Raw genomic sequence first — 14684 nt, 5'->3', positions numbered from 1 at the left:
CCTGAAAGCGAAAGCTGTAGAAGCTGGCCTGACAGGCACCCCAATAGCTGCTACAATCTGTGTTAGACAAGGGTGACATTATATAGCAAATTTAGTGTAAAAAGTTCCATATTGTCTGAATTTGTCCTATACTGACAGGATTTTCTTATCTGCAAAAGTACACTAGACAATACCAGTGGTACAAAGGTAGTGCCAAATTACAAACTATCCAGTAACAACAGAAGTATTGCTGGACAATGTACAGTAAATAACATGTAATAACCTGAGACATTCAGAATTGGTTTGAAGAAATAGAACAGAATTTGGAAAGAGAGTAACATTTTGAAAATAACAAATGACACAAGTAGAGTTTTCAGTTCTTATGAAAGCTCGCTTACTTTTTCTTTTTTTTTCTTCTTCCTCTCTCTTCTCCATTCTCAAGGGAAAAATGTGACAAAAGTGCAAGAAAGTTGTGTACAATGTTGGAAATGATGAAAAAGAAAATCTCACTATGCTTTTAACAGCATATGCTGCTGTAAAGCTTGCTCCTCCTAAGAACATCATTTTCTCCCATCTCTCTCTCTCTCTCTCTCTCTCTCTCTCTCTCTCTCTCTCTCTCTCTCTCTCTCTCTCTCTCTCTCTCCCCCCCCCCTCCCTCCTCCATGTGAAGAGTATTCCTGTAATTATAGCTAATAGCATACCAAGAACATGAGGGTGTCACAGTGGAGATTTGTTTTCTGATACAGACGTCTGATACAACTATTCCACAGCAAAACTTACTTTCAACAGGTGTGGTAGCAGTGCACTCCCATAGGATAACAGAATATTATGTCCTCCAGGAATCACATTGGGTACACCACTTACAGCATAAACTGTACAGCAACTACAATGTTTTGTGAGCAAGTAATACCAGTCAGTATCTTTAATTTTAACATAAGTCTTGACTCCCTTGATTACCTGCTTATACATGTGCTTGTACTACAGGTTATTGGTAAAGCAAATACTTATTGAATAGGTCTTCACACTTTTAATACTTAGCAGAAATTCTGAAAAAAGTAAATTCTTTTATTACTGTATCACCTCTATGGTTTCGTTGAACGTTTAATAGAAGCCTTTATTTTACCTGCTATTGATAAAGAGCCATTCCAAGTTCGGTACATTACAATCTCTCGCATTTTTCATGAGGTTTGTTATTCTGTACACTAATATTTCTTCTTCTAAATGGTAAATATTGCATTCAGACATTGTCAGTATTAAAGGTAATTCATGAACAACAAATCTATGGACAAAATAGTTTTAAAAAATCTGTCGAAATGTCACACCCATCTGCATTAAATGTCCCAATACATAATCTTTTCAATTTGAGCACTATACATGATTAAACAATATGAGTTTATTTAACTTCTGCCTTATACGTGATTTGTTGTTTAAAATTTTCTCAGCGGGCTTTTTTTCCATATGTTTTTAAGCATGTGCAGGTGTACAGGGATGCAATCTTACAAACAAGTTGAGTCTGATGTAAATCCTCAATCCCAATTTCATAATGGTAATCATAACCAAGAGCAGGAGCAGGAAATGGGTAATCTACGAATTTAATTTTACACAATGCAAAATCTTGGCCTGTATATATTTCTGTCGCATATCCCCAGCAATCACAAACATCTGAAACAGTTTCTGAGTATTCTACAACAGAGTACACGCAGTCACTTGTTTTAAACAGTTTTCCCCAGTTGACAAAATTTACAAATGCATTTTTATTGGCCATATTGGAAAAACCATAGATTCTAATGCAGATTTAACATTTCTTGCATGGAGCAGCAATGGAACACCAATGATTTTTAAGCTTTTGATATAATTTTCAGTGTCTGAAAATACCAAGACAATAAGATTTGTTGTCAAGTCTCAGGGGGCTCTTATACCCTTTACCTAATGGATTTCTAGAGTTCAGAATATCAAAAATCCTATCAATATAATACAAAAATTCTACTGTTGCTTCACTTCCTTTAAAATTTGGATCACAAACCCTCCTCAAAAACTCTGTACTATCTGCCACGCTAGAACTCAAAGTCTGTGCAGCTAATGAAACATTCATTTTTCTATTTACCCTACTTATATGTTGTCCTGATAGTTTGTTGGCAAATGTCATACCTTATTCTTGTTGTACCTTGTTCAATTGCTCAATGAAATGCCATCTAATAATGCCAGTTGGAGACTCAATAGCAGATACTTCTGCTAGAGCATTTCTGGCAAACTTCATCATATGACATGTCCAACATACAATAAACATTGTAGCTCTTAAAATCACCCTTGGAAAAATTTAAAGTACAGCCAAGTGTACATAAAGTGCTTATATTTACCTTGCAGCCATCACATGTAACACACCAAACCCTAATGCCAGAACTATGCAGCCTCTCTAAAGCAGATTTTATCAGTGTGGCCTGATTATTTGCCTGTACACCGTTGATAAAGAAGTATGCAATCAGGCATTTAAATTTGCCTTTAATAGAGACAAGCATGAAAACCAGAGCCTCAGATGGCTCTATTACTTCTTTTACTGAGGCACTTCCCCACCAAAGTCTAAAAAGCTGTGTACTGCTTAGTTCCTTGGTCCCAAACTACTTGCTTCCTAATTGCCACACTGTCTTCAATTAGACATGAATCGCTGAAGTGGTCCCTTACAATGTACTTGAAAACATCTTTTAAGAAGCCAGGTTCACAGTCTACACTTGCCACCCATTTTGAAATCAATGGGGCAGAGGCATTAATTTTTTCAGGTGTTCATATGCTGCTGGTGAATAAAAGTACACAGTCATCGCAAACATTTTCACATTTGTTGTGTATCTATTACCCTTTGATGAGAGAGAGTTGTTCACTAAATTGCACACTAATTCCACTTGTGTTCTTTTCTGATGATTGAGGAAGTTATGTAACTTCTCAGGAAGATGCCCCTTCTCCTTCAATGAACTTATGATGTCATCCACGGAAAACACTTTCTTCTTCGAATTTTTTCACGGACACACTTCAGTTTACGTTTTAATTCGTGCACAATGTCTGAGAAAAAAAAATGCAAGTTTCGGTCACCTTGTTTTCCATTTATACTTTCGACTGTATACCACAATCAATTACTGAAGAACCAACTGCACTCTAAATAAGGAAATAATTTCGTTATATACGATTGAAATAATTCAAGGTTTGATGAAAAAATATTATAAGAAAACGTTGGGGGTGTGAAAACATCCTTATACTAACGTTTTCGACACAATTCGCAGCTTCTGCATTGGATAAGTGGGACATGCTTTCCACGGAAGAATTCTCATTGACCACATTCTCCACGCAATCAGTAGCGTCTGCAATGGGCAAATCGAGCACGGATTCCATGACAGAAGGCTAAAAACAAAAATATGGACCTGTATTACAACATTGCTTAGACCTACGTAGCGTACGAAATAAATTCACAAAAGTAAAAAGCGCACACACAGCAAGGAAAGTAATTAGCTACCTCAAATGGAGAATCATCGTTGTCACTCAAAATCCTAACAACATGTCGTCGTGGCTGTTTATTTGGTGCATCAAATGTGTCGGAAAGTCAAAAACTATGGCACTGCTTCGGGTTTGAAACGTTTCTCCCACGTTCCAGGGCTCACTACGTAATCATCTTGTCGGAAACGGTTTCCGCAAAGAAAACTGCAAGACGTAGGATTAAAATCTTTCCGCTTCACAGAAGTAATCCATGTCTTTAGTAGCTCTGGGTGCTTTAGAGGAAACCTGTTCAAAAACATCGAATTAGCAAACGCACTAAGTCTGTATTTTTATCGTATTGTATCGGTAGTCGTATTACCTGTGAAATGGTAAGTTACTCTCCTTACTCCATCGCTTCGTACAATTGAAAGCGGAACAAGAAATCACCATTTCGATAGTCCGTAATTTCTTATACACCGTACAGACCGAGAGAAACTTCTTGCCAAATTCGAATATGGCGGGCAATACAGACGACAGTAATCAGCTGGTAGAGCCATCTATCGGTAGGTCCGGTAGTTGAGCATCCCTCATTTTGCTAGCTTTAGACGCCTGTGGCCGCACTGGAGAGTTGCGCGTGCACCGATGCCGCAGCGAAAGTGTTAATACATCAGTGTCTTCAATATTATTTTAATTACGTGGTGAAACCCCAACGGTGTGCTTTTACGCCGCACATAGCTCCTGCAGACACTCATTTTTAATTACCGTACTATGTTAGCTAAGATTGAGAGCATGTTATGTTTTCTAGCAGATCATCTAAGAAGCGTATCGCCTGAGTTTTACCATTATTTCCTTCTGTTCAAAAATTAAATGAAGTTCAAGGCTACACTGTTCTCTGCTCGTCTCTTTTTGAGTCTTTATTACAACTCTTCACAGCAACTGCAGGTTAGTTGGACCAGGTGGCTGGCCAGTGCTTTCCAGGTTAAGTGCGCCGGTATAGCTGTTGTCCTGTATTATCGCCGAGTCGATGTACGAGTAACGCACAGCATCAAACATATCCTCAGTATCGTATCTGACTGTACTCTGGACAGCTTGGCTTCTGCTCCACGTGAAACGAAATCCCAATGAGGTTCGGGCAAACGCGGAAGAATACAAAGTGTAATGTTTACACGTGGTTTATTCTTATGATGAACGGAGTATGGCATCCAGCGCTGCTGAGTCGATGTTGGTTTGCTCTTTGTTCTTCGTGTTCTACTCTCCCGTTAATAAATGTCCATAAAACGAATTTCGTAGTAGACTAATGTGGGAGCACGTTATCGAATGAGCACGTAAAATTCCCATTTAAAAATATTTTATTTGTAATTGGAAACAAAGCGACGATTCCTGTTTACACAGGGCGTCACGTGAAAGAATTAATGTGTAGTAATTGTTTGGGTTGATACAGCTGTACAATGCGAAAACGAAATTGCAAGTAACAACCGAAACACTAGAGAAAATGCGCCTGACGAATCTGAGTGAGACCTTGTATACAGGTTGTAACGGGTTTAAGTGCAGCTATGTATTTCTGTCGGCGACTGAGGACACTCTACTGAAAAATATTACAGAATCATTTACGTCATCTGCTGACTATTAATTATAGCTTTACAAGTCGTATGTTTGTAAGTTCGGTAGTATCCTACGTACGCGTGGCACAAACAAACCGTTAATGTTTGTTTCCCCCCACGATAAGGGGAGGATAATTGAGAGGAGTTAAGGCGGTGCAGCACGCCTCGCGATAACGAAAGTGGATGTCACACTCTTGCAGCTAACTACAAATGGAGGCTGTCACGGCTCGTACATACTCCAATAAGCATTATTTGTTATACACATACGCTTAATATGAAATAATAAGTTCTCAGCTTATTCTGCCATTGACAGTATGTACCCGTGCATTACTGCAAAACACGTGTTATGCAATACCACAAAACAAAGGGAAAATAGGAAGACTGTAACTTAATACAGGACTTTTATTTGCGATCCAAAACAAAATACACATTAAAAAAAGTTTTGCGTCACCTCGGTTCCGAAAGATACGGAACCTGTGCAGAAAATTGGAACAGAGATCAACATAAACATCATTTCCGCCCTTTGTATTGCACATGAATCCCGCACATTGCATGTTGTACAACAATACAGCGAGACCTTCAGAGGTAGTGGTCCAGATTGCTGTGCACACCGGTACCTCTAATACGCAGTAGCACGTCCTCTTGCATTGATGCGTGCTTGTATTCGTCGTGGCATACTATCCACAAGTTCATCAAGGCACTGTTGGTCCAGATTGTCCCACTTCTCAACGGCGATTCGGCTTAGATCCATCAGAGTAGTTGGTGGGTCACTTCGTCCATAAACAGCCCTTTTCAATGTATCCCAGGCATGTTCGACAGGGCTCATGTCTGGAGAACATGCTGGCCACCCTAGTCGAGCGATGTTGTTATTCTGAAGGAAGTCATTCACAAGTTGCGCACGACGGGGGCGCGAATTGTCGTCCATGAAGATGAATGCCTCGCCAATATGCTGATGACATGGTTGCACTGTTGGTCGGAGGATGGCATTCACGTATCGTATACCCGTTATGGCGCCTTAGATGACCACCAGCGGTGTACATCGGCCCCACATAATACGATCCCAGAACAGCCGGGAACCTCCACCTCGCTGCACTCGCTGGACGGTGTGTCTAAGGCGTTCAGCCTGACCGGGTTGCCTTCAAACACGTCTCCGACGATTGTCTGGTCGAAGGCATATGCGACACTCTTCGGTGAAGAGAACGTGATGCCAATCCTTAGTGACCCATTCAGCAGTTGTTGGGCCTATCTGTACCCCGTTGCATGGTGTCGTGGTTGCAAAGATGGACCTCGTCATAGACGTCGGGAGTGAAGTAGCACATCATGCAGCCTATTGCGCACAGTTTGAGTCGTAACACGACGTCCCTTGGCTGCACGAAAAGCATTATTCACATTATTCAACATGGTGGCGTTGCTGTCAGGGTTTCTCCGAGCCATAATCCATAGGTAGCAGTCACCCACTGCAGTAGTAGCCCTTGGGCAGCCTGAGTGAGGCATGTCATTGACAGTTCCTGTCTCTCTGTATCTCCTCCATGTCCAAACAACATCGCTTTGGTTCACTCCCGAGACACCTGGACACTTTCCTTATTGAGAGCTCTTCCTGGTACAAAGTAACATGCAGACGCGATCGAACCGCGGTATTGACCGTCTAGGCATGGTTGAACAACAGACGACATGAGCCCTCGACCTCCTTCCTGGTGGAATGACTGAAACTGATCGGCTGTCGGACCCCCTCCGTCTAATAGGCGCTGCTCATGCATGGTTGTTTACATCTTTGGGCGGGTTTAGTCACATCTCTGAACAGTCAAAGCGACTGTGTCTGTGATACAGTATCCACAGTCAACGACTGTCTTCAGGAGTTTTGGGAGCTAGGGTGATGCAAAACTTTTTTTGATGTGTGTAATATTTCACATTCTGTGGCTCGTAAGATAACCAGAAGAAACGAAATGAAGGCTCTTATGAGATTCCATAAGAGAATAACTCACCTGATTTCAGTCTAATCCTTCAAAGCAAATGTTCGAAATGGTCTCGGTCAGATGCATGGCAGGTTTGTAAGAAACGATACTCCAGCATCGGCCCTGATGGTTGTGAGAGCTTTGTGGATTCGTCATCCTAGAGGGGCTTCTCTGTAGACAATCTCATTGACGTGCCCCAGAAATAAAAATCGAGTGGACTTACATTGGGGCCAACGCACAATTCTTCCCCAGGAAACCCATCTGTAGGGAAACTGGCGATCTAAATACCAACGAACCGTTCTACAGCCATGATGAGGTGCCCTTTGGTGCATTAACCACATATCGAAACGTTCTTGAAGCGGAATGTCATCCAGAAATTCTGGTAATGAAGACTGTAATAAGGGAAGATAACACCGCCTGTCACCCTCGCAGGCAGATCTGATGGACCAAGCAGCTTATCTCTGGCGATCCTGGCCCACATATTTAGTGCAAATCTGGCCTGAAATACGCCCTATCGAATGGCGTGAAGTTTTTCATCTACCCAGTTGTGCAATTTAGTCATCACACGACCTTCACGAGTGAAGATGGATTCATTTGTAACCAGCACTTTTTTCGAAAAAGCTCTATGGCGTTTAAACACTGTTCCAATAGCCAGGTACCATAACGTAGCTCTTCGTGGGCACACTGCTTCGTGAAGATGCTGAACTCTCTAGTGATAAGGACGTAGTAACTCTTCGCATAACGTGCGACGAACAGTCATATGAGATGAGGAGCATCACTTCAAAATGTATTAAATGCAGCTGATGTCAAAATAGAGTTCGATGAGTTTTCACACCAGTTGTGGTACCGACATACTCTTTAACTCTATTGAGTCAGTTGAGGGCATTTCGTATTCCTTCCCATATTAACTTAGTGCTGAAAAATATGAATCTGATCAAATGGTGTTATGTATCCCGCAGCTGATGGTTCGAAACGTATTGTGTTCAGGACATGTTTCCTAGCATGCATTTTGAGCCCACTGTTTTGTTGGCTGTTCCCGTTATTTTCATCTTGCGGCTCAAGCCAACCCCGAAGGTAAGAAGACATGGAAATAAGTAGAATAAATAATAAGAAACCTAACCTTGCAAGAAAATTATCAGGTACTAAGAAAAAAAGCGAAGCTGAAAAGGAAACCCTTTTGAATGATCAACTATGCATTAAAAACAGATAAACTACGTGTGGGTTGAATTGCATGTTATGTTATGTTGACCGGGGACCTAGAAACGATGGACAGGCTCCGTCCCCGCCGCAGCCGCAGTGGTCCGCAACCCAACGACTACCGTAGTCCACTTAACCCCTCCGCCGCCCCACACCGAACCCAGGGTTATTGTGCGGTTCGGCCCCCTCCCCTCCTTAAGGGACTACAAGATGATTGCCAAGAATTTTAAGAAATTGGATGAGATTAAAGAAATGAGGACGTGATACTGAAGAAAGACGGGCAGTCTCAGCTCAGGGTAAAGATGAGCCGATGCACTGATTTCTTGACCCCCTCAAAGCGATTTGCAACCTCTCTGAAACGAGTCGCAAGGACTGACCAGGTACATGAATTTCTCATAATTGACGTCCTTTTACAGGAAAGAAGCAGTAATTATAGAAATGTTCATGGATGCTTTGTTTTGAAGCCAATGAACTAGAAACTGGATGTCAATAACCTGTTAAAACAAGATTTCGAGACAACTGGCAAAACGCTGATCGTTTGCATTAGTTTTCAGTTTTATGTTTCAGCACTAAACATGGATGCATCAGCTGATGAGAAATTGAAATGAATCTTTCACATCATATTATGTGAAAACCTGATTGGATCAAAACGTAAAATTATGATCTGTGCACTTAATAGGATTTGAAATTATATCCCCACCTTACATGCCGAGCTTCTTGTACTTAGGGTGGGTTGTTCTTCAACTGTACATAGAATTTACTTGCCATGTCTTAATGCTGCAGCATCATGTTGTCACCCATGAACCTTGCATCAAGGGCAAACAGAACTCATCTCTCGTAGATGCACTGCAGTGAAGGTTCTTCCACTCGGAATGAGAGGAGTTTGGAATCTGAGGTGATAATGTCCCTTGGCCTTACTGCAGATTGCCTAGCTTCTCCATAAATTAGGTGTGGATCAGCTAATTCTGCAATGTTGTATGCCTCTGTTATACCAGAGCTGTGTTTGCGTGCTTTTTCGAAGGCCAGTGGCTGTTACTGAGGTTTGGATGTGAAGTAGCAAAGCAGATCGTCTATACCGCCAGGCGTCGTTCACTTCGTGGACCAGGGGCCCTATTCTGTATCTTTCCGCCATTTTGTCGATCGGTTAGGTACGCGAACGCACTTGACGTTGTTGTTTTCGAAGGAGAGCCCCACTGTTATGTCTAGACAAGACAGCCTAGACACAATGAGAGGAAGCCGAAAGGCACGCGCTTAAACTCACGCAGGCTGGCGTGAGGTCTGAAACAGGATACGTAATGAATGCTATAAAGAAAAGTACGTACCTTCTGGAATACTTAACTTTAATCCATAATTGTAGAACATCGCTCTTGATGATACATGCTTCATAATATTAATTAGCAATTGAATACGGCGCCTTGCTAGGTCGTAGCAAATGTAGCTGAAGGCTAGGCTAACTATCGTCTCGGCAATTGATAGCGTAATTGTCAGTGATCCCCTTCTGGCAAAGTCGTCTGTACAACTGGGGCGAGTGCTAGTACGTCTCTCTAGACCTGCCATGTGGTGGCGCTCGGTCTGCGATCACTGACAGTGGCGACACGCGGGTCCGACGTATACTACCGGACCGCGGCCGATTTAAAGGCTACCACCTAGCAAGTGTGGTGTCTGGCGGTGACACCACACCCACCATTATTCTGTAAGCATTTTGGAAGCGATGCCGAACGGTCCTAGCGAACCGAAACGCTGTTGTCAGTTCTACTCATGCCAACCAATCAAAAATAATCTGCCTCACATCCACGCATGCGCACTGCAGTGCCACAGCAGCACGAACGTGAAGTGGATAGCAGCCGACACAGGCACACTATTCTTCACAGTACCGTAAAGTGTGGTTAGAGAATGTAATACTGTTCAAATTTCGTTGACCACATCCTTCCATGAATGCATGATAACGATAGAATATTGACTGTGTTCTGGAAACTCTCATAAATGCCACATTATTTCATTTTATTCTCATTCACATAGACTTCTCATGGATTTAAGTTTCGGAATATGAGTAAGGAATGGCGTGTAGTACCACATTGTACAAATTCATGTATAGAAACATCCGAAAAATTCGTCATTTTTCTGTTTTCCTTAGTTGCTTCAGAATTCATGGAGGTACATTCCGTCTTTGCAACTAATTGAAGGCAGTTTGTTTATTGCCATACACCTTTCGCTTCTGTTATTCATGAAGATGCTTCACAAAAGAAGTGAAATGCATATGGGAATAAACAAATTGCCTTCAATTAGTTGCACAGATGGAAGACATCTCCACTAACACGAAAAATTGCTTACGAGAGTGTCAGAGAATAAGAACATGCATAAAATGTGCTTGTAACTCGCGCCTAGAGATCCAAATGATGAAGTAGCCTACTTCTCTATATGATACATCAACGATTTGGTTCATAAAAACAAAATAAAAAACCACTTTTCCAGAGCGTGTGGTGAGTGCAGCTACAGAAGTCGTTGTAGTTTGTAACATGTATCAGATGAATGAAAATGTTTCAAATATGGTGGTATTGTCTAAAAATATTGTGGCAGGAATCTTTCATCTCTGTCTACCGTTGTTAAGGATTCGATCACAGATAAATACTTGTGAGAAGCTAAAGTATAAAGACGATTGCTGCTGGTTTCATTCGCAGTTAACTTAAGTTGTGCTCTTGGATTTCTGTCTGATCATACTCGGAAATCGCTACGTATTCAGAAAAAAAATGGTGAATTAGTTGTGACAATAAAAAGTATAAATGTGTTTCATCTCTCATTTGTTAAACATTTTGGAGTCACGAAAACGAAGACACTCATTACTGAGAAAGCGCGCTCTTACATGTAAATAATAACGAATATATCAGAAAAATGATTAACTTTGAAGATTAACGAAGTCTCAATGTGTTATAAACATAAAAAGGAAAAAAATAAAGATACCACATAAAAATATCTGCACTTATATCCATCTCTCTCTCTCTCTCTCTCTCTCTCTCATATAAAGTGTGACTGAGTAAATTGTCTCTAGAATGGAGTCCACGCACTTCTGGACGTAAGTTCATTAGACCTTTTTTCTTTTTTGTTCTGTATCCTCTCATCGATCAATACCTACACCGTTATATGTATATATGGTGTAGGGATTGATCAATGAGAGGATACAGAACAAAAAAGGTCTAATGAACTTATGTCCAGAAGTGCGTGGATTCCATTCTAGAGACAATTTACTCAGTCACAATTTGTTACAGAGATTGTGGTCTAATACATGCTATTCGGTATCGTCTCATCGATCAATACACACACACACGCATACACACACACACACACACACACACAAACAGGGTGTACCGCTGACCTAAAACTTGCATCACATTGGAATGGAATAGTTGTCAGGGGCTCGCACTGTTAGTTAACAGTATATTGTAATAATACTTAGGAAGTGTATTTTCGTGCAAACATACCCTTTTGAAATGGAACAATGCCTATTGACATATCAAACTAAAAGTAGGGTAAAATAAAATGTCAGTGGTGCTTGTTTCAGGATTGTAGTGTGAGTCACTTACGAGATATATTTTGAAATGTCCCTTATCGATACTTGTACAATACCTGGAGAGCAACACAAGTGCGTTCACCAGTTATGTGGAGTCTGACCAGTAACGAGACAGCAGACGATGACAGGTTGTGTTCAAAATGACCACTGGCAGTGGCAATATGCTCTTCATGTCTGATATGGAATGACTGCTGCACACATCCTAGCATTTCAACGGAGATTCTGAGCAGGCTGCAGTAATAGTCTTTCCATGTCATTGGAAGTAGTTGGTATGTCCTTGTAGTAAATTATCGTTTAAGTAGTGGCGCTGTAAGGAGGTGCAAATAATGTGGATTATTTCTAAGTATGCGGCTGTCATCAGCAGCAATTCACATGTCTAAGTTCGCACCTCTTCATTGATATACAGGTATTAACTCTCCTTTGAAGAAAATTATATTTACCTCTTTTTTGAAGAAAGGATGCACCTTCCAGCTCTGTGATAAAGAATGTACTATAATACAATCACAAATAATGTAGCCATGTTTTCCAAAGTTTGCAAGCTATGGTGTATCCAGGTATCATTTTTAGGATGAAGCAATTTAGAAATGAAATGAACTGCCTCCCTTTATTTTTACACTGATATTCAGGGTGTTTCTGTAAGAGGATGCTCCACTGAACAATTTGAGGTAGGGGTTGGACAAGCCAGCTTAAGGACATAATAGGGAGAAAATCACATTACTGAGTACTTTTTTATTTACATTAATTACAGTTAACTGCAAATATCACTAACACAATGAACATACCATTTGTACTGTATCTTACAAAATGTGCTGAAACTGCTGGCCATCAACCTCAGTGCAGCATGACATTGGCAAACAAGATTTTGACACACCCTGAAAGATATCCCTGGTGTGTGTCAAATCATATCACAGCCAGCTACAATTCTGCAATTAACTCAATGTCTGTATCCAGTGGGGTCTTATACACAAGTGACTTTAGATATCCCCATATGAAATAATGAAGGGGATTCAGGTCAGGTGATTTCACGGTCGTGGAATAGATCCTCCCCTTCCAATCCAGCGACCAGGAAATACAGCACTGACATGATTATGGACATCTACAATGAAGCGAGTGGGTGCACTGTCATGTTGTATCCATCCTCTCACGAAGTCAAGGCTACATTCTCCAACAACTCAGGTAGAACTCTTTGCACAAATCTCAAGTACTCGTGGCCATTCAGACAGCCAGATAGAAGATAGGGCCCAATGAGGTTGTTGCCTACAATGTCAGCTCAGATATTCACAGCAAAATGTTCTTGATGGTGTGACTACCGCAGCATGAGGGTCTTCCTCATCCCACACATGGCTATGCCTGCTGTTCGAAATACCATCACGATCAAATGAGATATCATCAGTAAACAGCATGATTTGGAGGAAATCTGGTCTATCGATCCTTTGTTGGAGCAACCATTAACACAATGCGACTGTTGCTGCAGAGTCAGTCGTAGGCATTGCATGGACTTCTTGTGGGTGATTCGGGTGTAATTACTGTTCATGGGGTACTCACTACACGCTAGCATGTGCAGCGCACATTTCGCGTGCAATACGATGAGTATTTGTAGAGGAGTCCGCTGCAACACGTTCCAACAACTCCCCATTCAAATTCGCGTGTGCGAGTGGTCGTGTTGCCAGGTCCCTCGTTTCTTCTTTCCAATGAACCAGTCTCCCGCATTTTTTAGGAAATCATTCTTTATATAGACTTTCAGCAGCCAGAGCCTTGCAACATACTTCCCCATTCTCAAGGTTTATGTCAGTGAGTTCCGGCCATCCTGATTTAGTTTTTTCCATTATTTCCCTAAATCGCTCCAGGCAAATACTGGGATGGTTTCTTTGAAAGGGCACGGCCGATTTCCTTCCCCAATCTAATGAGACCAATGACCTCGCTGTCTGGTCTCCTTCCCCAAAAGCAAACCAATCAGTGAGTTCTGCGAAACTGTACCGTTACTGCTACATCGTTTTGTACTGTATGTCTCTGAATAGCACTGAGTAATGAATGGTCATTGATTCATAACACGTTTTGCCATGGGACAATTAAATACGATACAACAGAGCCACTTTATGGACAAGTAAACAAAATCTGCATCTAACTTCCTAGTAATTAGGCTCATCTTTGTTTCCTTGTAGGAAATAAAGAATGGACATGTATATAAAGAGCACAGTACATGTAAGCTTTTACGCATGTTGTAAATAAGCTGGAAAACAGTAATACTAGACAAAGCGGTAGACTAGTTTACTTCCACATCTCCTTCTTAAGCTGGCTTCTCTGACCCCAGGTTCCCCACCTCTAATTGTTCAGTGAAGCATTCTCTATGTCCTGTTAAATTTTTGCTCGCTCTTAACGGAAACACCCTGTATATTTTTGTCTGACATACACGTAATACGTCCACCTGTAATCATGGATGGACAAAGACATAGCTGGAGAGTGAAAAATTTGATATCCGATTAAGGAAACGTTAGAATACAGATGTACGTTTATCTTTCTTTCTCTACATATCTCATTTTGGCTCTGGCATGTTTATATTGCGTCTTTGCCCCGCACAGAGTACTGATGCTTATTAAATGATATATAATTTACGGCTAAACCAAAATAATATCTATCCTCCTACTGTATACTGGCATTGTCTATGATTACTGGACGACAGCATACAGTTGTGGTGCGTTTTACAGCCGCACATCATAAATAATCAAATTTCACATGGAAGTACCACTTAAACTACATTTTGGGCTGGGTGGAGACCAAATCCCTTTATTTACGGCCATGTTTATATGGTATTTACTCCCTGCAGGTGTCAGCTTTATTCATATTACAATTAATTTACATGAAATTTACAAAATGTTAAAGGTTCAGTTTCTGAGGGACCATACAAAGGACATATCTGAATTAGAGTTTTTT

This window comes from Schistocerca piceifrons, chromosome 3 (genome assembly GCF_021461385.2).
Source record: "Schistocerca piceifrons isolate TAMUIC-IGC-003096 chromosome 3, iqSchPice1.1, whole genome shotgun sequence".
NCBI classification, from domain to species: Eukaryota; Metazoa; Arthropoda; class Insecta; order Orthoptera; family Acrididae; genus Schistocerca; species Schistocerca piceifrons.
The sequence above is the reverse complement of the archived record's forward strand: the minus strand, read 5'-3'. Positions refer to the sequence as shown.